This window comes from Calidris pugnax, unplaced genomic scaffold (genome assembly GCF_001431845.1).
Source record: "Calidris pugnax isolate Ruff unplaced genomic scaffold, ASM143184v1 scaffold11, whole genome shotgun sequence".
NCBI lineage: Eukaryota > Metazoa > Chordata > Aves > Charadriiformes > Scolopacidae > Calidris > Calidris pugnax.
The window spans coordinates 5,898,977-5,923,571 of record NW_015090803.1 but is presented as its reverse complement, the minus strand read 5'-3'; positions in this window follow the sequence as shown (position 1 = coordinate 5,923,571).

Below are 24,595 nucleotides of genomic sequence, written 5' to 3'. Positions count from 1 at the left end.
GGGTTTAATATTTTTCCTAGAACTTTTTTTTTTTTTTTTTTTTTTTTTTTTTTTTTTTTTTTTTTTTTTTTAAAAAAAAAAAAAAAAAAAAAAAAAAAGAAAGTCCTTTGCAAATCCTTCCAGAAACAGAAGGATAGCTTTTAACAGCCATGAGTTCAGTGGCAGTTGGATACAACAGCAATTCTATACAGCACACAGAAACAAGGCGTAAGTCAAGTGTAAAGAAGTGAAAGGTATTAAATGACCCTGTAGTAGGGATTTCAGTAGAGATTTTAACTGTTTGAGATGGATTGTGTCTGGAACAGAAGTATTAACACCCTTATTCTTCCTAAAACTGCAATACCATCTTTACTGACCCCAGGAGACCAGTGCCTTTCTCTATAAAGCCCATCCACAGGTCATTAGCACACTACTATTTATCACAAAGCTGTTTCATTAATGACTTGCTCGAAAGGGTCGGCACAACTCTGCTCTTTGAAAGGTCCCTCAAGAATTATCATATTTGAAGACTTTCAGCATGGAACTGAAGATTAATTCTTTAACCTGAGAGTCATTATGGGCTGCTTAAATGATTGAAGTAAAGAGAGAAGGGCTTTATGAAGTTCTTATATTTATACAGGATAGCTATATTGGGAAAGCTTTCTTTCTTTTAATTAGATTAAACTGCCAAGAAGCAGAGGCAAACGGCACTTCCCTGGCCAAAATCTCCTCATTCCTAATCCCCATGCAATTCCACCAATGCAAATTCCTACCAAGAGAAGTGGAGCCCTCTGTTTGCTCAGCTGCACTCTTGAAGCACTTCAGGTTTCTGTTTGGGGTTCCTCATCCTCCAGCCTAAAGGAAGGTTTCTGACATCCCAGATCTATAAAATTAGGACTACCTTGCATTTCTTGGGCAGTATATGTTACTTTGTCACTGCATCTTAATACAAAGACTATATATTTTAATTGAAAGAATATGTACCTTTACCACAAATTATTATTATTTCACTAGAATCCAGCAATGAAGTTTGCATATAAATTATTTTTTAAAGTGTACAGCAGTTTGCAGCTCCTGGTACAGCACATTTTATGTTCTGCCCCCTTACAATGCAAAACTATATAATTTATCACCCACAACTGCTAATTTAGAAGAGGTTCTGTGCTACATTGCTGCATTTACCACACCCTCAACCAAATTAACTTACTCAATGCATTTGTTAATATTGTAGCAGACAGAAAAAAAGGCAAGAGTACAAAACCTAGATTTTGCAGGATTCGCTTTCTAAACCCAAGTTCCAGTTTGAACTCCTGAATCATATTTAGTTCATTAGAAATGAAGCTTGCTTAATCACACCCATGGCCAGGAAGATGTACTAGCTCACATAAACTTGGATTTCCAGAAGTGATTCCTACTGCCACTCTTCCAGCTGAACTGTCAGCAGCAGCAGCGGCCCCTGCAGCCATCATGTGTGTCACATTTCTGAACAATTTCAGACAGTAAGGTCATAAGCTCTTTTTTGTGTGTGTGTGTGCATGCCTTAAAACTGGGGAAATAAGGCAAGTTAACTGTAAAACAAGTTGAGAAATTTATCATTCTTCAGAGGCAAAAATACATAAAAATGAAATTATTTGTACAAATAAGGCTGGTTGCAACTAATGTCATTTATCTTAGCCTTTCCAACCAAAGATTTACAAGGACACAAAGATTTACAAGAACACAAAGATTTGAAAGGTTTGTTGTTTTTTATTCACTGATCTGACCTGGGAGGAAAATAAAGTAATTTCAGAATACACATTTACTCATCAAATTCAAAAGACTGAGATTTGTAGTTTTAGCACATCATGCTACAAAAACTTGCACAGTAACTTAAAATGAACTGGTAAGCAGCAGTAATGGTGATTTTAAACTACCTTTGCCTCCTGTAAAACACACAGGCTGCTGTTTCCCTCATGAGCTAGCTGTAGGAAGCAGAAGTGGCTGGAGAACCCCAAAGCTCTTCAGGCTTCTGCTTTGCCAGCAGAAGACTACCAAGCAATATTCTAATGCGAGTAATAAAAGGAAAAAAGCAGAAGTTCAGATACACCACAGCCTCCGAGGTGGTTTCTTCTTTCTAGGAGCCTCCAAGAGCTTATATGTGCCCACAGCACAGTGCAGATTCACGGTTGTGCAAGTTGCACACCTAGCCCCATTAACAGCACAAGTAGAAGGGTGAGAATTAAGTAGTTATACTTATTGGGAAGGAGAAGAGTAATAATAGTCTGACAATAATTCATCAGTAAAGATAAGACTGATAACAACAGGAATTAATCTGAAGAGCAGCTGTGAGTCGTGACTGTATTACTGTGAAAGGAGGGAAGAGCCTGTTTTCAACTAGAAATACTCAGTGCAAGACAGCTGTTACAGAAAACGAAGGCCTCAGACTGCTGTTCTTTCCCCAGTCCATGGCCCATCCCCTCCTCCAACTCGGCACCTGGCTGTGGCCAGCTGTGTCCCATGGGAGCTGCTGGGGAGGTGCTCCCACAGACACTCTCACACCCATCAGGGAGAGCCACATGGAGCAGCTAAAACTGGTGCTTTAAACCAAGGTAAACATGTGTACTGAGTCAGCAGGTTGTGAAAACTTGGCTTTAAGAATCAAGATGCAGAGGGGCCTCTAGCTTCTCTCCCATGCCCTCCTATAGCATCCAAACCACATCACACTTCTCTTTTTTTTTATTCCTAGTTCATCAGAGCTGATGTTTTCCAGTTTACAAGCACTATCTAGCCTACATAAAAGAGGATGAGGGTGGGAAACAGAAAACAGCAACCCCCTACCCAGCCAGCAGTCCAGGCAGATGGGCCAGCTGGTCAGATGGGGACACGCACAGCCCTCAGCCCCCACTCCTAGGTCCACCCACCAGGGCAAAGAACTGCCCCGCTGGTCACCGCCATCCCAGACTGATGTGAGGTATTTTACCTAACGCAGACAGATTTTCCTGAAGCTAACTAGGGAGTTTTCACATAAACTACTCCACTAACAGAGCTCTGGAGTAAAAAAAAAAATCCTTTGATAGGACAGAGAGGGAATGAAAATAGCTGCAGGTCAATGACCTTTTTTGTTGGCACAGCTGGATCCAGGAGCTGAATCTACATTACTTAAGTGTAAGACGCAGTATTGCACAGTAAGGTAGGAATAACTGTTATCAGCACCTTCAATCATTTTCTTTCCTCTTAATTAGCCCTATATGTTGTAGCAGGAGGAGTTGTGTAAGCAGATACAGCAAACTCCAGAAAAGTAACGTTCAGAGAAGCCAGGGTTTGCACCAGTTTAAGCAGCTTTGCGGTCTTTGTGGCATAGTAGTTGGAAAGAGTATTAACAGTAACCCAGGCCAAATTATGCCCTTACGCTGTTACAGAGCTGCAGAAACCTCACCCACAGCCCCAGGGGCAGACCCGAGGCCAGGGCATTCCCAGGAGTTACTTTTCCGGTCCAATTTGGCCGGGGAATGAGCTCTCCAGGCACCAATGGCAATTCCTAACCTGATACTTGAGCTCCTCCATGTGGCCAGCAGCAATCATAGTCTCAACTTCCTTATTCTTCACAGCGCTTTTCCTTTCATTATTCTTCTTACAGAAAATTCAATATTAACAAAGATACAATATTACACTATGGGGCAAGAACGATTAGTTCTGAGGATAATGAACGGAGAACAAAGGCAGCATTAGTCTGATAATTGCTATTAGTCACGAATGGGTACTTTCATAACATGATGTAGTTAATTTGCATGTTCACCAAAAAAACTGCTCTAAGTTCAGATACAGATCAGCTGTTTTAAACCGTCAGCTTTGGAAAAAATCATACATGAATTCAAATAGCCTCTTGATTAAAGTAGTGCCCTTCCCATGGTGAAATATCTAGCAAAATGGATTCTATTATGTTGAAGATTTACAACTTCTGCTCTGTCAAGCTAGAAATAACAAGACATAGTGCAGGTTTATTCCTTGAAAAATTGATAAAGAGGTTTTTATATTAAGCTGCAGCCAAGGGAGAATCTATCTGCCTTTTTAAAAGAAGTATCTGGGAATTAAAGATGGCATTTGTTTAAAAGAAAAAGGCTTGTGATTCCAAGTACATCAGTACAAGAAAGCTATTCAGGACATTTATTTTTCCCAGCCATTTAACTTTTCAAGTTGTTTTGCCTGCTGTAGAATATTGTTCAGTCAAGTTTAATTCTGTGCTGAAGGCCAGTATCCTTTCCTATTCCCATATACCTACATGGCAATGCCATTTTACTCACGCATGAATTAACAAGCTCACACACATGCTTTTCCACTGACACTGTAAGAAGCAATTGTGAAACTGCTCATTTTTAAGTTCAGTTTTTGTTGTGGGTTTTTTTTTTTTGATACACAGTCACTTCTCATGTCATAAATGAAGTTATTTAATGTGTATACTCAAATCATACTTAGGTTGATTAAGGGTAGAGCTCAGATCTTGTTTTACAGAGTTTGCCTTTTCTTAATGGAAACCTTTACTTCTACATGGTTTTCTTTATTTGTTGGGGTAGGGAGGGAACATCTACACTAGAATGAGAAAATCAGCAGAGGACACACACCTGAGCTGCTTCAGTGGCAACTAGGCCATAGGAAAAGAAGGAAAGGTGGCAGGAAAAATGTGACCTTCCCTGAAACACCTATATGGAACCTACAAGCAGAACTGCATTTCAGGAGGCAAATGGGCAGACACATCTGCCTCCGGTATCTTTCCCAGGGTTGTATGAATAGCCCTTTTTCAAAGTTCCTCATTTAGCCCACATAGACTTTGTGGAAGCCAAATGTAGTGGATAGCAGTCAGCAAGGAAGAGGAAGTAAACTAACCTCACCTCCTCCCCCTAAAATGTAACAATTTAGAAAAGCTTGTCAAAAAAAGGAAGATAATTTGGGGGAGGGGGGGAAGGTGTTTGTTTGGTTTTTGTTCAAAAGGTGTACGCTTTCCCTAAAAGTTTTTCACTTTTTGGACTTCATGTCTTTGTCAGACAGTCATCCAGTTATCCACAAGATTTCTCAAGTCTGAAATTGCACAACCTAGAAATAAGTTGATCATTTAGTGTTTGGGCTCTCAGGAAGACAACACGGTGCTCACCGCAATTCTAACCATTGGAAAGTCATGAGCAATCACATGTTCCCCTATAGGCACATGTAAAGATCCCAAATAATGCTTTCAAACCTGTCCCTGCTATTGCCATTGCTTTATCAATTGTTACAGACAGAGGGAGCAAACTACTAATCAGAGGGAAGGGAAAGGGCTCATTTGGTGGAGAAACTGCTCTAAGAGGAATAGCCCTACAGCATGGGTGGGAAAAGGATGACATGAGACCTGTTCATTTCATGACTGAACTGTACAGTCTATTTCTTCACCTAAGACCCACAGGAAAGTCGAGAAGCAGGGTTTGTTTCCACGTTCAAGCACTATCAGTGAACTGCTTTTGTTTGATACGTAGGAAAGATCTTGCTTCATTTTCAATAATAATGTGAGGCAGGAAAAGGGAGAAGCAGGGAGATTATAAATATATAAATAAATAAGAGGGAAAGGAAAAACGAGGGAAAAGCATCAGTGTATTCTGAGGAGCTTGTGTCTTACAAAGCATTGTTTAAACTAATTCCCATACGCAGCCTTGTGGCTAACTAACATACATTCCATGGCATTTGCTGTTTAAAAAAAACCTCCAATTATTAACCCTTCTATTATTTTTTGTATATTTAATCCTTTTTCTTTTTAGTATGTTTATGTTCCAAAAATCTTCATTTTCTATAGAACAAGCAGAGCAATGAGAATATCCACATGCCATCCCATTCCCAAGTCATACCCTGGAGGGAATTTCAGCTCACCAGGTCCTTCTCCTACAGCAATTCCAACGCCTGTGGTGGGCACCAGTTCTCCAAGCGTTGAGTCCTCAAGCTTACTCATATATACCACAAACCACCTAATAAAAAAGAAAAAGAATTTCTTCTTACTACAAACCCTGACAGAATTTGGGCTGATGTTATTTTGTTTTCAGTGTGGTCGTGGCATATTTCCCACATGAATCATTCTGGGCAGCCTCTCCTCCCATCACACACACACAGAGTCCCTCACACTGTTGGCCAACCTTGCTCTACAAGAGGCCTCAGCTTCTCCTCCCTTATGCTCCATGCTAACCTCTGTGGTCCACAGGCTCCCTCATCAAGTCCTATTTTTAAAAACTAGCGTATTAGAGTAGCGGTTGCAGCTTGTGGAAATAATTAACAGGCAGATGAAGAAGCCAACTGGGATCAAGCTTTCTGAAGACGAGAGGGTGGTCTCACATGAAACTAAGTTTGTGCAAGAGAAGGTGAGGGAAAAGGCCTCACTTTTGGGAAATCTGAAGATGACTCAATCAAGACTTAGTATTAACACAAAAAGGAACCCTGTTGCGGAAAGGGAAATTTTAGGAGAACAGAGAACACTACTTACAATGATCATAGAGATCGCAGACATCATATTCCAGAGAATTCCCATGAAAAAATTCCATCCATTACCTGCAAAAATTGCTCAGTGCATTATCCCACCTCTATAGCTATGATATCTGAGTTCAAGTCCTCCTCTCCATAATGCTTCCAAATTTTTTAGGTTCATTGATATTACAGTGTACCGATCTCCTTCATATACTGAGTGGAGAGTATCCACTGTAGGTGTGACCACCTACCCCCAGAAGCCAGGGATAGAAGCTAGAAGCTGACATGAATGTAGAAGTTAACAGTTATTTTTTCCTGTTGGCAGGGTGGGGAGGAGGATAGAATGCAATTAAGCGTATGAATGCTGCAGAGAGGTTTTTATTCCAATTTATCTAAAGAATGCAGGATTTTTAATCTTGATTTGAGGAATTCAGATTCAACCAAGCTACTGGTTTAGCCCAATTGCCATGTGTTTCTCAACACAATCACAAGATCATATACCAGTTTTCAGGTCCCCCAGCACCCCTTCGCACCCCACCTCCTTTTTTTTCCTCTCCTTAAACACCATTACCTTTCTCCAGGTTCATCTATGAAAGCCAAGGGATTTACGCCCCTTGAAAACCATAGTACAGCAATAGATCATGCAGTGAATTTAGTTTATAAACCTATTCACTGTAAAAATAGAATGGAAATTAATGGCCAGGCCCTCAGCTGCAACCATCGGCTCAGCTCCATTAAAATCCACCCTGCGGCCTGACCCCTGAGCACTGACCTAACTTTGTGCTGGCTGACACAGTTTCCATGGGCTTTGCAGCAAGCAGGAAATAGCCGGGGTGTGGGAAAGCCCCAGCCATGTCTCCTCCTACCCCCACCAGGCTCCCACAGAGCTGGTACGTGGGCTCTACGCCTGCCTGCCTGCTTGCCCTGGTGGTCCCCAGGCCAGGGGTGGTCCCCCCAGACAGTCACATTACCACATCGCAGCCAGCTTGGAAGACCTTGCTTTGGAAACTGTCATCCCTGCCCACGGTTGTATAAGCAATCATGATTTTGGATAGAAGCTAAAATACAGTACAAGGAAATTTAGGGAAAGATGAGCTTCGCTCTGATTCCACACTAAAATTTGGATTTTTTATTTTTTTTTAAAGTTTTCAATCAGACATTAGGACATTAGGATGAGAAGGAAAGTAAACATGCGGTAAGGCTCTCAGAAAAAGCCTAGATAATGAAAGGGAAAAGGAACTCCCGTGTCTGAATGAGACAATTTGGAAACTTTCCCTCTTGAAGAAGTCAGTTCTAACTGCCATGTGTGTTTTTCTGGAAATACCAAAGCCCAAAGACCTGCCTCTAAGTATGCTACAGAATTCTGTAAAAGTTTATTTAAAAAAAAAATATCTATAAACGTCAATGCTTTTTATGTATTTTAAATGAGGAAATTATGTTATGCTATTTAAAATAACAACAGAATACTTAGTGTATTACTGAACTCTTGGTACAAAACTCCTTCAGTGTTCTTTCTACACAAACTTTGCATTTTGCCTTTCCATCAGAAGGATAGCACACACCATACAATAATTTTTGTCTTTCTATTACTTTTCTTGATATTCTACCTTGGGTTTAATTTGGAATCTAATGTCAAGGAGCTAGGGGAAAAAAAAAAAAAGAAAAAAAAAAAAAAAATCAATCAATTGTGAACATTCCAACCTTCCTGATACAAAAAATCCACTAAAATCCTTGATTCAAAGTTTTACTTTATATACTGTCAATTTCCCAGTAGCCCCATTTCTCAATCAGAATTTGAATAATCTTTACAATTTGTATTCCCCAAAACTCAAATTTAATGAGTTAGTAGGTATAGAAAGAGAAATAACAGCTGCAGCTTATCCCGCTGTGCTATTCAGTAATGACAATGTTATACCACATTAGCAATTGTGACATTAATAAAAAGAAGCCCATAGGATTAGCCAGAGACAGCTGACTTTAGTCAAATGTAGGTCATGCTTTGTTTGCTCAGAGCTGGGTAATAAATTTCCAGGTAAGTGCTCTCATGTGTCATACATATATGCCAGGAGCATAATTTCAGCTATACTAAATGATCCACATTCTTAAATTTCTGTAAGCCGTTTTTGAATTATTGTTAAGCATTTAATTCCACAGCAGCATCTTACAGTCTACTTAAAGTTATTAACTCATATGACATTATGGCATGTTTTCTTTCTAGTGGCAGCTAATAGCATCTTGATCTGGTTTCCCTTTCACCTTAAGGTAACTCTGAATTGTGAGTATTTAACAAAAGATACTTAGCGAGGAATCAAAACCACTACATTTTGCAGCTCTAGCTAAAGGGGAAAACAGTATTTGGAATCAATCCAAGCAGCAGCAAGATATCTTCCACCACAGAAGGGAGGCTTTAAAAAAAAATTTAAAGGAAATAAAGGCATAGCCTTCAATTAATAGTACAAAAGATCCTATCTCAATCTCTGCTACTTTGGCAAGCCCTCAAAATTTGGATTGAAAGCAGACCTTTAAACATATTCATATTTAATCTCAGCACAAGATGTGCATATTGTACACTGAAACCTTAAAGGCCAAATTCTGTGTTCAGTAACACCCTGGCAGGCTTCAGTGGGAAAGCGTGAGTGTAATACAGCAGACACTGACCCTGGGGTTGCAATCTTACTTTCACTGTATTTTTTTTTATAATATGGTAATAATTAGAGGCCCCAAACAAGATCAGGGCCTTTTTGTATGAGGCACCATCCTGACATAAAGAACAGAGAAGGGGAACTCTAGTTATGAAGAGCTCAAATCACAGCAAGACAGACAGAAAAATGTCTGATTATCACATTTTTTTTTTTTACAGATGGGGTACTGATCCACAGAAAGACTCAATGACAGATCCAGATGGCTTAATTCCACCTGAGCCTTTCACCTAGTGGTTGCTATGGCTTTAGGCAGCTATTCATCCTGCCCCTTATTTTGGGGGTACCAAGCTCCCTCCTCACAGCCCTGGTGGCAGAGGGACTGGCAGAGCCATGTCCCAGGTGCCCTGCTACAAGTCCCACACAGGGGCTGTACCTTATTGCATGTACCAAGGTACTGGCTTGCCACCTTATTTACAATTAATTAGGCCAATCGTTTCTGAGAAACAGTAGTTAATTTCTTGACTTCCTTCTATTTTCACCCATGTCTTTTCTGAAATGTATTTACACATCAGCCAGTCTTTGGGGCCTTCTGAAGCATGGCAAGTGGAAGAGCTGAAGTACCTATAATTCCAGTTGAATTTTTGTTTGGTTTGTTGTTTTAGTGGCATAAATTCCTGAAATAGAAATTAAAGACCATGTGAGTAGCTGGGGTTTTTTTAGAAATTAAAAAATCTTGAGATCAAAAAAGGGTTTTTTGTGTATGGAAGTAAAATGAGAAGGCTCTGCAGTCTTTCAGTATAATTCATCAAGTAACAGTTTCTTCAAAGCAACGATGCTTACTTGAAAAACCAGTGATCTTTCTTGAAGGCTGCAGTTGTATCTTTATTACCCTTCATTGTTATCAGAGAAACAAAATGCCATAGCTTCATTTGAGGCAAAAGAAATTCCCTTGGTGAGAGGCAATGATTTCCAGCAGATCCTGAGCACCTTTGTGCTTGACTTCAAGGAAGGAAAGGCGGTCAGCGTTCTCTGACAATTCTGTATTTCAACATATTACAAATATGGGCTGTTGTAGGCAATTCCTGCCTAAAAATAATTTATGCAGACACAAAGAAAGAAAACAAACAAAAAAACCCAAACACAAAATATCGGAAAAAAAAAAAAAAAAAGGAGCACAAATGACAACCTGAAAAACTAATGTGAAGGAGCAAATTTGTCTTAGGGTCAGAACCATGCAGCTGCAACAAATATTGCATACATGTATCATCCCAGAGCAGCACTGGCCAGCCTGCCTTTTACTGGAAATTCCTACCTGCTTTGCAGAGGGAGGACTCAACAGCACTCAGCCCCTCGTACTTACAGGCAAATGAAGATGCTGAAACGCTCTCACATGCATAAACATGCACACACCACACAGAAACATTCTCTCTTACAGAAAATGGTATTAGCAAAATCAAAGCATATAAAGAAAATATTTTATCTGAAGTTGTCTATATTTTTCCTCAAAATTAAAATGAAACATTTTCAGTGGAAAAAAAAAAAAGAATATGTTTAACCAAGTGTTTTTTTCTTTTTTTTTTTTTTCTTTTTTCTCTTTTTTTTTTTTTGTTTTAGCAAAGAGAAAAACAAAGAAGACCTTTGGTGGGAAAAATCAATCCCTTCACTGATGGGCTGGCTGTCTCCCTGTCTGCACAGGCTGATGCTCCTTTGTTCCCAGCCCCGTCCCCCAGCCTTCCAGCTGAGCTGGTGCCTCAGAGGATGCCTCCCAGCTCCCTCCAGCTGAGCACAGCCCAGGAAGGCAGTTTGCTGCCCACCCTTCTCCCCCCACATTGTGACTAGTGTCCAAACCTCCTCTTCCCACAGGACACAATGCTGGCAGAAACAGGACTTTCCTAAACACTCATATTGCTCTTTCCCTTCCCTCGCCACCAGAAAAATATCAAAGATAGCACTTTGTTATTATTTCAGGGCATTTTTTCCTCCATATCACAGCCCATCTACAATGCAGCACAGAAGCACTGTCAGGGTGGCAGGTGAGAGATGAGTCTTCCTCACCAAATGATTTGCAATGGCAACTTTTGTTTTGGGCACAAGCTTGAGGCATATGACAGCAGCAAGGCCAAAGGTAGAAAGGTATTTTGCATGGGCAAAGAGCGTGTAGCTCACCAAACAGAGCTGTAGGGTAACAGGGGCCTTTCAACAAGGAGGAAGCTGGATGCAGGGCTAAGGCTTGCACTGTTCCTCCTACAGCTGGTAGCAGCTCCAAGCTGCCTATCTCCTTTGTACAGCCCCAGCAGTGCTGGACCCAGTGCAGTCCCCTCGGGGCTATACACTCATTTTCCACTCTAATCTCCTGATCACCCTTCTGAGTCTGTCCCACACGCTGGCATGGGAGGCCACAGGGCTGGGGCACACTGCTGTAGCTGGGAACCACTCCATATGGTTACCGGGACCACCCCGCACAGGGCCCATGCACAGGGCCCAACATGCCCATATGTCACGGGCACTCACACCCCCAGACCTCTTCCCACGTAATTATACTCCTGCTTTTCATTCCTGAAACGAACTTTCTGCTAGCACAGCTGTGTGGCTGAAAGCCCCCTCAGACACCTCAACGGAAATGACCATCAGTAGAGCCAACTTCTCCTCAAGCACACCCAAAGCTACATTTAACAGTTTGGGAAAGGCACAGAGAGGCACTAAAATAAAATAAATATATTAAATATATATATTTGTATATATCCTCCCTCTACTGCTCGGCTTGCACATATCAACAGGTTACAGACTAGAGGTGCAGCACAACAGCTTGCCCCCTGTAACTGTACACAGTGTGTAACCCTTGCTTCACATCTCAAATCGAAAGCAGTCACAGAAGTTAATAGAAATACCATCAGGATCTTTCATAACTGCACAAATGAACAGTAGGATTTTCCATTTAAAAGAAAAGATTTTAAAAAAAAGAAGAAATTCCTGGTAAGTGTTTCAGCCTGGGTGCTCAGGCAGCTTGGGAATCCCTCCTCAATTTGTGATACACACTTTGTCACTTACTTTCAAAGACCTACAAATAGTGAGAATAAAAAGAGCAGACAGAGAACACCACCAGGCAAAATCATTCCCAACCTCTAAACCAAATACCATCTGTAAAATATCTTTATGTACAAGTGAGAAGAAATAAAATAGCAATTTATTCAACGGTTATGAGGATGGGTTCTGTATCAACTACACATTCGGTCAATTCCAAGTCCTCAGAAGCCATAAGCTCTCCCCTTCTTTCCTGAAAATCATCAGCAATTTTCAAAAATGACTGAAGATACTACAAGTTAATTGTTTTTAATCACATTTCCAGATGAATGGAACACCCTGTTACTTTAAAAACAACTCAACATTGGGGCTGCTGGTGGCCTCAGAGCCCTGACACCCAGCCTGTCCTTGCCACAGCCAGGTGAAAGCAGCATATAAACTCCTCTTGCAGAGCCAGTAGTTGCTCGTGATGCTTGGTATAATCATAGAATCAATCATATGGGGTTGGAAGAGACCTCTGGAGATCATCTAGTCCAACCCTGCCACCAGAGTGGATCTACCTATATCACATTGCACAGGAACTTGTCCAGGCGGGTTTTGAATGTCTCCAGAGAAGGAGATTCCACCACCTCTCTGGGCAGCTTGTTCCAGTGCTCTACCACTCTCACAAGAAGTTCCTCCTCATGTTTAAGTGGAACTTCTTATACTCAAGTTTGTGCCCATTTCCTCTTGTCCTGTCACTGGGCACCACTGAGAAAAGACCAGCCCCGTCCTCCTGACACCCTCCCTTAAAGTATTTGTATGCATTAATTAGATCTCCCCTGAGCCTTCTCTTCTCAAGACTAAGAAGACCCAAGTCCTTCAGCCTCTCCTCGAAGGAGAGATGCTCCAGGCCCTTAATCATCTTTGTGGCCCTTTCGTGTACCCTCTCCAGCAGTTTCCTGTCCTTCTTGAACCAGGGAGCCCAGAACTGGACACAGTATTCCAGATGGGGCCTCACCAGGGCAGAGTAGAGAGGCAGGATGACCTCCCTCCACCTGCTGGCCACGCTTTTCTTGATGCATCCCGAGATGCCATTTGCTTTCTTGGTCACAAGGGCACATTGCTGGCTCATGGTCATCCTGTTGTCCACAAGAACTCCCAGATCTTTTTCCTCAGAGTTGCTCTCCAGCAGGTCAGCCCCCAACCTGCAGGGGTTATTTCTCCCTAGGTGGAGCACCCTACACTTGCCCTTGTTAAATTTCATTAGGTTTCTCTTGGCCCAACTCTCCAGCCTGTCCAGGTCTCCCTGTATGGCCGCACAGCCTTCTGGGGTGTCAGCCACCCCTCCTAGTTTTGTGTCATCAGCAAACTTGCTGAGGGTACATTGCATCCCTTCATCCAGGTCATTGATGAATATATTGAAGAGGACTGGATCCAGTACTGAGCCCTGGAGAACACCACTTGTTACAGATTTCCAGCTGGATTCTGTGCCCCTAATCACAACCCTCTGGGTTCTGTCTTTTAGTCAGTTTTCAATCCACCTAACTGTCCATTCATCTAACCCACACTTCCTAAGCTTAGCTATGAGGATGCTGTGGGAGACAGTGTCAAAAGCTTTGCTGAAGTCAAGGTAGACAACATCCACCGCCCTCTTCTCATCTGTCGAACCACTCATGACATCATAGAAAGCTATCAGGTTAGTCTGACATGACTTCCCCTTGGTAAATCCATGTTGACTACTTCTGATAGCTTTCTTTCTGATAGCATAATGGACTATCTACATTAAAATTTATTGCAAAATAAAATTATTAACCAAAAATAGTAACATTAAATATTGCTGGGTGACAGCACTTCACCAAAGAAGACCTGAGATGTCAGGCAACAGATTTAAAGAGGTGACTCTTCTAAAGGGAGTTAAGAAAAATAACCCACAGTGACTAAGGACCAAATTCTCTATTCATCTCCAAATAACAAAGTTTCACTGGTTTTAGAGAAAGTTGCAGGGAAGCACCTGAGCACCAAACTCAGTCCCAAGATAACAAGTCTCAAAAAAAAAAAAAAAAAAAAAAAAAAGCCCCCAAATAGTGTGCTTATTTGTTTATGTAAAGCACCAAATTGAAGGCTGCAAATAAACCCAAAGATTAATTGGAAATCAGATGTTGGACCTGTTACCATAAAATGTTATTGAATATGACTAATGTGCTAATAAAAGCCTGTGTTAGACTTTAAAAAAAAAAAAAATGCACTAAGCAATTCTTAGGCAAGAACCACAGAACCACTTTTGGAGTGAGAAAAGGTAACGCTAAATTTCAGGCTTCAGGAGAAAAAAAACCCACACAAAACAAAAACCTGCTCTCAGTCAGACACCTACAGAAACTAAAGAGTCCGAAAAATAAAGTTATTGTTATCCCTACTGTCTGTCCAAATCCCATTTGTGAAATAACACACGTTCGTGCACACAAGTCTTGGGAGGTTAATGGAGGAAAGGAGAAACACGGCTACTCTCCTGGAAAGAAAAGAAGAGAAAGGATGTCCTATTCCATGAATACCCAAAAGCCTTTCTTATGAAGAAGAAAATCTAATGAAAGAAAAATATCCCCGCTCACCTTCACAAGACACACAGTCTGCTCTCCTGTGCCTGCCACACCACTCCCGACACACGCTATCCATACGTGTGCGTTATGGGATTCGGCTGTGGAAACAAGAGGAGAAACAAAACGCTGCCTTGATGAACACGTACCTGCAGGATTGCCAGGAGCAGGTGAGGCCCAGCACCGGGTCTGGCTGGCTCCATTCCCAGTCACCAGTGCTTGAAGGTACTCACATGGATTTTCATTGTGGATTCCTGCCGAGGACAAGCAGAGCACCAAGGCTCAGCAGAGCCTGTCTCAGGGATAAAGCCAGTAGGAATTTAAAAAAGGATGGGAAATGGGAAACTATTCTGTAGAAGCCAGGCAAATCTACGGCAGACTGATTTCTGTGGATCTGTCAGCGTGCCGGAAAAAGGCTGGAAGTTTGTTGGCTCACTGAAAAAGTGGAGTAGGCAGCTTTAAACCATGTAAACATGGACTGTTTCTGCACACACAAAAAAATGACAGTCCCTTTTCCCTAGTTTTTCAAGAATTTGTGCAACCTTCCTAAAGTTTATCTGAAAGGAGAAAAAAAATTCTCCTTGAAAGCTCCTAGAAACTTTAATATAATTATATGCCTTGGGGATCAATTTGGACACCAGTCTCTGGGAAACACCTGATATTGCTTCCAGTTTAGCACAGACCTTGAAAGTCAGACGTAGGAGAGAAAATTCATACTTTTGGGAGTAACACAGCAACAATTTACACAGCTATTTCTTATGAAAATAAGAAAGTATAATTCAGAAAGATTTCTTGATCATTAACATTTCTTATACATTGAATGTAGTTGGTATAAATCAGGTATAAAATCATCGGGAAATGATGAGACAAAGACTCACTTTGCTCAGCTCAGGCACACACAGATATTTTTTAGACCTTCAATATAAACCAGAATTGCTGCTTAAGATGGCTCTAAATACGTGCCGTTGTGCTGTTATCCTGCAACACCAACTCCTCCAGCACAGTGCTTGGAACAGTTTCTGCATAACGTGTCACCACAGCTGCTGCTGTATATTTGGCTTGAAGTTCCACCTCTAGGGAAACCCGTGCCAAACTATTTGTAATAATGGGCTGCAATTTATGGGAAATTACTTTGCGCCCTTCCTACATGAGAAAGATTCAACATACCAGTCCATTCATTAATGCCTCATTAGTTCAAAGGGGTCCTTCATAAAGCAATAATATGGATACTTTGCTTCTCAATGGTGTCTTTCTGCAGAGAATGTCAAAATGTTTTCCAAACGTAATCAAATATTTAACAGCCTCCAAAATCATTGTCGAAGATGGGGAAAGATGAGCATGTCTGCAGCTACTATATACTATACCTTCACATTACTGAAAAAATGAGGCATTTACAAGTCAAAAATCTGCAAGTTCCTGCCAGGGCTCTGTCCTGGGCTTCACATCACGCTAGTCCTAGAAAGAAGAAGGAGAAATGCATGCCACAGGCAGAGCTGTAACACAGTGTCAGGAAGGAAAGCTCACCCTGTCAAGGGAACCAAGCTCACCAGTGTAAAAGCTGTGTGAAGTTCTCTACCTTGTGTGTGGGTTGCGCAGCTAAGGTTTTTTATCTGCGTAGCTGATGGATGGCTTGCAAAATATTACAAGAAAGTTACAACCAAATCTCAAAAAGAAGCACAGGCTCAAGTCTACAAAGCACTTAAGCAAGAGATTAGCTTCCAGCATGGGAGTAATTGACAACAATGCAATGCAACCTGTTTTGCCAAGTCAAGGCCTAAAGTAAGAATTTGCTGCCTCATTTAATATCTGGTGGAGTACAGTGAAGGCTGGCACACAGATACACAATCCCTCCACAAAGTTTGCTGTTCACTGTATTAGCTACCTGAAAAAGGCCAGATTTAGACTCTCTCTCTTGGTTGTGAACTCTGTTCTCAGATAGAGGTCATCCCCGGCTTCACAGCTTTGAATGCTGATGTGGTTTGAGCGTTGCCAATTTTCCTGAAAGCTTAGAACAAATTGCTCTCTGCGCTGCCTATCTCTTTCAGCATTTTCCTCCAAGGAATAGTGGAGACTGATAATAGGAACTTCTGGATGGAAACAAGTAGGGAATATAGCAAATCTCCACTCTTCTCCCCAAAGGTAGTCCCATTACTTAAGTTGCTTATTTTTATTCATGCTAAAATAAAGCAGACCACTAAGTAACCTAGTTTCTATGAGCCAGACACCCCTGCTGAGCAAACTCACAGTTATCTAATTCAAACCACATATTTTCTCAGAGCCTGCCTGTGACCTCCTACTGAAGCTACAGAATATGTTGGTTCATCTTCGTCTCAAACCGACAGTGATAACTCAAGCTGAGCACATGGCCATCTTTCCTGGTCAGATTTCCTACTAAATCCCTTCAGCCCACACATCTAAGCCACTACTTGCTCGTTCATTCAAAGTATCTTAATTTCTCTCTTTCTGAACACAAAATAAAGACATTTATGTCCTTGGCACCTTCTGGAATGACATAAGCAATCTTCTGTGGTTTGTTGCTGTAATATATCTAATTAGCTGGCAAACAAAATAAAAACAACCAAACCAAAAAACCAACCCTACCTCCAGGATAGTTTCGTTCTTACCTATGTAATTTACCTCTCTGTCTTCCACACACTCACAGTTCACCCCATTTAGGATGAATTATCGGAATGATTGAAATGATTCATCCAGTGCTTAAGCTAAAGTTATGAGAAGGAGACCTGGGCCATCTGCGAAGATCACCAGGAATCTGCTACAAGCCTACATTTTGACAACACGCATGTTCCCAAAAGCTGAGATAATTGAACACTCTGTATACAGGCATCTTCCCTAGGGTGTATACTGCAGAAAGGAAAAATACAACCCCAGACTGTAAACCCTGCCAAGTACAAAGTACTCCGCTCATCCATTACTGCGCCTTGTTCAATTCCCTACCTACTCCTTACAGGCAGAGGAGAGAAAAAAATCTTATGAGGAATATTAAAATCCTCAGCCTAAGTCTGAGTCATTATCCAAGGGTTTCTTTGCTTAAATATGCTTAAAAATGCTATGTACCATTTTTGCAATGTATGTTGTTCCTGGCCAACAAACATGCAGCACATTTCCTGTGATCACAGGACACTATCACACAGCAATTTCATGAAGGCAATCAGAAGTTTGACCTTCTATGTCGTAAAGCCTCCAAATCATCACAGCCCCCCAACAGCAGAATACAGTTTAAAAGATTATGCTCACAATACAAAAAAATCATTTAGCTTTTCCAGTTAGCCAACTCGCTTGTAAGAAGCATGTCACACTTTTGTAAAATTGTCCGTAAGTCATTCTCAGACCCCAAATCAGCATATGTTTTATAAACCTTACTGAGTCCCATTTATTTTACTGGAAGTAACCCCATGCTTTCGGTTAGCAATGTTGCCAAAAACAGGTATTCAAAAATCTTGAATCAAGCACTATGTTCCAAGTAATAGGGCAGTATTTTCTTTAAGATATTATTTTTCCTTGGACTCATATTTTCAAGCTGTAGTCCAGAACCACAAGAGCTACAAAATTGGGTTTTAATTTAAAGCTGGGCATTTGAATCACAGTTCCCACAGCTAAAGCCTTAAGATCAACACAAAACATATGAGGGATGGCAATACTGAGTTAGATAGGCACATGCTTAAGTGATTTGTTTTGTTCCCTTCTTGAAGGGGTTTGGAGGAGAGGAAAGTCAGAACTTTAACCTCCAACCCTTTCACCTTTGAATCCTTACTCAAAAGCTTGCAGGAAGGAAAAAGGACTTTGCAGCATGTCTGGGAGTTTAACAAATCCAGGCTCTGGTTAATCAAATAGAGAAGCCCTAGGGCTGTACTAATTCCTAGACCCAATGAGGCCCCTCAGAACAGAAGGAAACTGTGAGCATAATAGGTAGTAGAGCTGCTTGAGTTCATTTACATGACATATCCCTGGCTCCTAAGCTATTCTAATGCTTCTGACTGAATACCAAAAAGGAGGTTTCCCCACCCAAAACACTGACCTGTCCACTCACAGCTGACTAATGTGACCCCTGGATTCTATGTGCTACAAAGCGCAGTGTATATATATATATATATATATGTATATATATATATATGTTATCGGGTGCATGAGGCTCCAGGAAATTCTCTTTTGAGGAAGCCAAGATTGCATTTATGAAGCGTGTTAGTAGATACATGCACGTACCAGATCTGACACTGCCTGCATGAAGACAGAAATTCAGCAACACAACACAAAGCAGAAAAAGCTAAACTACTGATTACAGAAGAATAGGTACTTCACAAACACTTTCTTGTAGTCAGGTTTTCTTCCTGCTTTGTCAAGGGCAAGCTTTTCTATTATTTCACACCAAATTCAGTTATAACTACCTAGCCATCATTCTTTACATTAAGATCTCTTAGAGTTTGATACAAGGCATCCAGAATTTAGAAAGCAATTTAAGGATCAAATGATTCAGTGTAATGTTTCTGCAACCTGTAATTTAAAGGGCTAAAAGTCTTTTTGCAGCTACCAATGCTTTCAGGGTCATGAGTTTATTTTTACTCTGCTATTTCACTTGGTAAACGTACTGTGGGCGTTCAAGGGGATGGCCGATCCTAAAACAGGAGCTCAGCTTTTAGAAACTGTTCGTGGTGCACAGTACTTTGGTTTGCAGAACAAAAGAGCAGGGAGGGAAGACTAACTCAGTTTGATTATTGCCAATTTCACACATGTAAAATCTAAGTTTCTCTCATCACTAGCAGGCGACCTACACTAGAGAGTGAAGCAGTATTTTTAAAAATTACATAATTATGGTTCACAAACTTTGCAAGAGAGATGAAGGTTCAGGTCTACAGTTTTCTGTATTTTTATTTATCTAAAACAGATCTTTTCTTGCCTCATAATGAAGAAAATAAAAAATAACTTGTTTACTTCTCTTCAGAAATATAAGTAGCCCAAACTCAGAAACTGAACTGAGAAAAATAAGAAGCTGATTGGAATCATTATTAGAACAGTTCAGTTATATATTACACTATGTACACAGATTATTTTCTTATCTTTCAGTGAATAGTTTGCTAGTGAGTCTTGACTCATTAATGCTTCTCAATCACAGAATTGTTATATATTTTCAGGTAATAAATTTCAGCCCATTGTTTATTGTGAACATCTAGGATTTGATAACCATTTCATATAAATACCTGGAAAAAGAACTGTAACACTACAATAATGAAAAGTACCTTGCAATTGGCTTTTAGGCAGTATTTTTGCTACACTTGCTGAAGTTCTTTCATAGTTTGGAATATAATGAACCCATGAACAAAAGCAAACCAGATCCAGGCTTTAGTTTGCAAGAAGAAAATTACACTTAGTGAGGAAAAAGGCTACTTACTAAAAAATCCACATTTTAATTCAGGTATTCCAGAATTTTGTTAACAGAAGGAAAGTCTGAGTAGCTCAGAGTTTGGTAATGACAAGATATGACATCATTCAGTTGTTAGTTCAGTTTCAACCCACATTATAGCTATTGACACTTTTTGCAGGCAGTGGCTGCTTGATCAAAATAAGTATGCAAAACAGCCTTTTGTTTTTAAACCTTTTCCTAGGTGTTGAAAACTTGCATGAAAATGAATATAATAGCGATTATTACTTGCTCTGTTGCAACCTGGGCAAAGGAAATTGCAAGTGAGGTGAGAGACCCTACTAGCACAACATTTCCCCAAAGCCATATGGTGCACTATCATCATATATTTAAAAGGAAAAAAAAAAAAAAAAATCAAACACACAAGCAAAAGCAACAACAACAAAACACTATGAAGCAGGGATTAGAAGACACGAGGGAGGGAGGAAGTAAAAGCTTACAAAACCAAGTGGTTTTTACCTCAATCTCAGTTCTGTCAGATTTTAGATATTTCAAAACCTTCCTGACACATTATTTCCATGCTGACTTACAGATGTGTGAGTACTAGAACATCCAAGTCATTAATTTCTCTGTCATCATCGGATTAATTCCGATTTCCCCACCTTTAATTTCTGGATGTTTCTGCTCTTCAGAGCAAAATTTGCTTAGATTAATTTATTGCAACACACATAGATATGTAATCAGTTAGATGACAGATTAATTCACCCAGCAGATAGGGACATAGCACTTGTCATAGCATAGTGGGATACGTAGCCACACAGGAAACTGCCGGGTTTACCACTTCACCTAGAGCCCTTCCAACACCGTTGTATGTGCACAAAATCCTAAAAACACATAACTAAACCCCAAATTCTGGAAAGCAATCAAGTTGAGAATATTCTGGTCATACTTATTAATTGGAGTAATTTTAAAGTACATTAAAGGGTTTTTATAATTGTTTGTAGGTTGTCAACATAAAAATAAACATATCTTCAATTTACAAAGTGTGACAAGTGTTTGGGAACCCACAGAAACAGTAAAGCACAGAGTCCATATAAAAGGGAAATTGAATAAGAGCTAATTACAGGCCTTAGCTTCACACAGAAATTCTAGCAAGAAATATCAGAAATACGGCTTAAATTTCTTGAAACAATTACCTGCTTTCCTTCTTTTCAAATGAAGGAGAGAATGAACCAGCTTAACATAGCTCTCCTTTCCCCTCCCCTTGGAAACAGTAACAAGTTTTTCCTTCTTCAGACAATAATAGAGTATCTACTGCTACCAGGGCTGGGATTTCACTTCAGCCAGCAGCTGAACTGGTTCTGAGCCATTTCCCACCAGTGGAGGTTAATATGTCACACCCGTCAATTAGCACATTTCCTGGCGTGGGCTGCCATGTGCTTGAATAATAACATGATAGTGCATGCACATGCTTCTGTATGCAAACAGCAAATTTACACTTGCATCCTGAATGATTCCTTTTGGATCAAGGGGAAAAATACCAGAGTGGGGAAAGAGTAAATCATTCTGTTGCCTTTGTGGCACACAGCATCAAACCCTCCTTCACAACACGGCACCTACCCCTGCAAAGCACTAAGGACCTTGAAATTTAAAGGCTTGATAGGCAGAAGACAAAAATCCCCACATTTACAAGCTATTCACACCTTTATTCCCTGATACCAAACAATATGTGAGAGTCATGTTGCTTCTTTTAAATAACTGAAGGCCAATCATACCTGTTGTATCTGCGCTTGGTGCCAGGCTCTAAGGGGCACCTGAGGCACTCCCAAGAGCAGAGCTCTAACCACAGTATCGTGGGTGGCTGCAGGCCCTCGCTACTTTATGAAAGACAGCTGAAAATACTTCCTTAGTTGCTAGCGACATGCAGCTGGAGCAAGGACTGGAGTGAGGGTGGATACGAATTGTAAACAAAATTCACTTACTCACTGATAACTTGAGGTTTTCTCTTGGCTTAAAACGTGCATGTGTACACACACACACACGGACCCACAAACAAATAAAGCCAGGAAAGGCCAATGTGATAATTTATTCTGACCTTCAATTAACTTCAGTGAAAAAATAATAAAATAATCTCAGTTTACACAGAAGGCCAAGTTCTCAAAAAAGTGCAGCATACATAAGACAGAGTACTCCTTCAATACACCTGAAAAAAGCATTGGCTCTTCTACAAACTAATTATCATTTTCCCACCTTACCTTACTATTCTCAGCGTGAATCACTTTGATTTTATCCAGATCAGTTTGTGACACTCTCATTGCCAAGAGGTCCTGCTTTTGTGGCACAGGTAAGAGCTCAGCCTGCCAGCCTTCAGCCCACCTTCAGTCAGAAAAGGGGAGGGTGAAAACAAACTCAGTTACCCACCAAAGGGGGAACAAGAATTGTTTGTGAAAGCCCTTGGGTTTTTTATTTTCTTTTTTCCTTTCAAGGGAAAGCTAAGATAGCTCTGATTTTATTTGGCCTCATAAATGAAGCTTGAGCAGAAAGGAGCAGAGGTGCCCTAGACTCAAGCTTCTCACTTCAGTTGGGAAATGACCGTGATCAGGAAGGGGAAGGAATGAGCTGCTGTTTGTTGGGACAAAGTTTTGTTAGCGGGGGTGATACAGAGGTGGCTTCTGTGAGAAGATGTCAGAAGTTTCCTCTATGTCCAGTAGAGCCAATGTCAGCCAGCTCCAAGACAGACCCACTGCTGGCCAAGGCCAAGCCCATCAGGGATGGTGGTAGTGCCTCTGTGATAACATATTTAATAAGGGAAAAAACTGTTGGGCAACAGCAGCCAGGTGAGAGGAGTTAGACTATGGAAGAGAAACAACTCTGCAGACACCAAGGTCAGTGAAGAAGGAGGGACAGGAGGTGCTCCGAGCACCCATGCAGAGATTCCCTTGCAGCCTGTGGTGAAGACCGTGGTGAGGCAGACTGTCCCCCTGCAGCCCATGGAGGTCCATGGTGGAGAAGATATCCACCTGCAGCCCATGGAGGACCCCACACCGAAGCAGGTGGATGCCTGAAGGAGGTGCTGACCCAGTGGGAAGCCTCTGTTGGAGCAGGCTCCTGGCAGAAGGTTTGTGGGCAGGACTTGTGACCCCATGGGGGACCCACACAGGAGCAACTTTTTCCAGCAGGACTGCACCCCATGGGAAGCACCCACACTGGAGCAGTTTGTGAAGAACTGCAGCCCATAGGAAGGATCCATGCTAGAGAACTTCATGGAGGACTATCTCCCATGGGAGGACACCATCCTGGAGCAGGAAAAAAGTGTGAGGAGTCCTCCCCCTGAGGAAGAAGGAGCTGCAGAGACAACATGTGATGAACTGACTGCAACCCTCGTTTCCTGTCCCACTCTGCTGCTGGCAGGAGGTGGCAGAGAAATCAGGAGCGAAGTTGAGTCCAGGAAGAAGGGAAGGGTGACTGGAAGGTGTTTAAAGATTTGGTTGTATTTCTCATTACCCTACTCTGATTTTGATTGGTAATAAATTAATTTTCCCAAGTCAAGTCTGTTTTGCCTATGACGGTAATTGGTGAGTGACCTCCCTGTCCTTGACATGACCCACAAGTTTTTTGCTGTATTTTTCTCCCTCTGTCCATTTGAGGAGAGGAAATGGTAGAGCAACTTGGTAGGGAGTTGGCATCCAGCCAAGGTCAACCCACCACGGCTGCAGTAGGTATTTGGAAGGGAAGGAGGTGTATTTTGTTTTAGGAGGTAAAGTCAGGGCCTCCTTCCTGTCTTCCACATCTCACGAGCCATAAGGAAAAACGTAGGAGCCACACAAACGAAGGACTTTGGGGTGGGTGTCTTTCCCAATGGGAAATAAGAGAAGCAAGCAAAACATGAGCTATAGAAGGCTGAGCTCTTATGCTTTAGTAAAAGCACTTATCTTTTGGAGGGGGGTATGGTTTTTAAATATACTGTTGTTGGCCTTTTCCATAGCTTTACTGAGCTGGTAACTGTAAGCAGCCTGTTCTGCCCTCTCCCCCATCTCCCACTGGAGGCTTCAGCCAGCTATCTTGGCTAATATAATTTAAAACAGAAAATGTCTGTTCTCGTAAAATTTTACTAGAACAAAATTACACATTATTGAGCTCCTTTATCAGAAAACATATTTTAAAATAAAGAACAGCTTTTCTGTATTAAGTTAGAAACATATTAAATGAGTTATTTTTAATATGTTAACCAATTTGTATGGAGACTATGAGTGTCTTCTCGTACTTCTGAGACCTGCACTGAATCCAGGAATGTGTTGTAAAATGGGTGAATACATTATCTTTCTAATGCTATACAGAATAATAATCTAGAGAAACACTTATACATTATAATTATGTGCTATTTAGAGTCCTTAGCTAGGTAGATAGTCACAGTGAGGAGCTATAGATAGCACTGTTATTTTCAGTGTAAGATGTTCATATCATTCAGCTTCTCTCTGATGTGATTTTGATCATCTCAGAAATCTGATTTGTTGGAGGTTTTTATATCACGTTTCCTTATCAAAGTTATA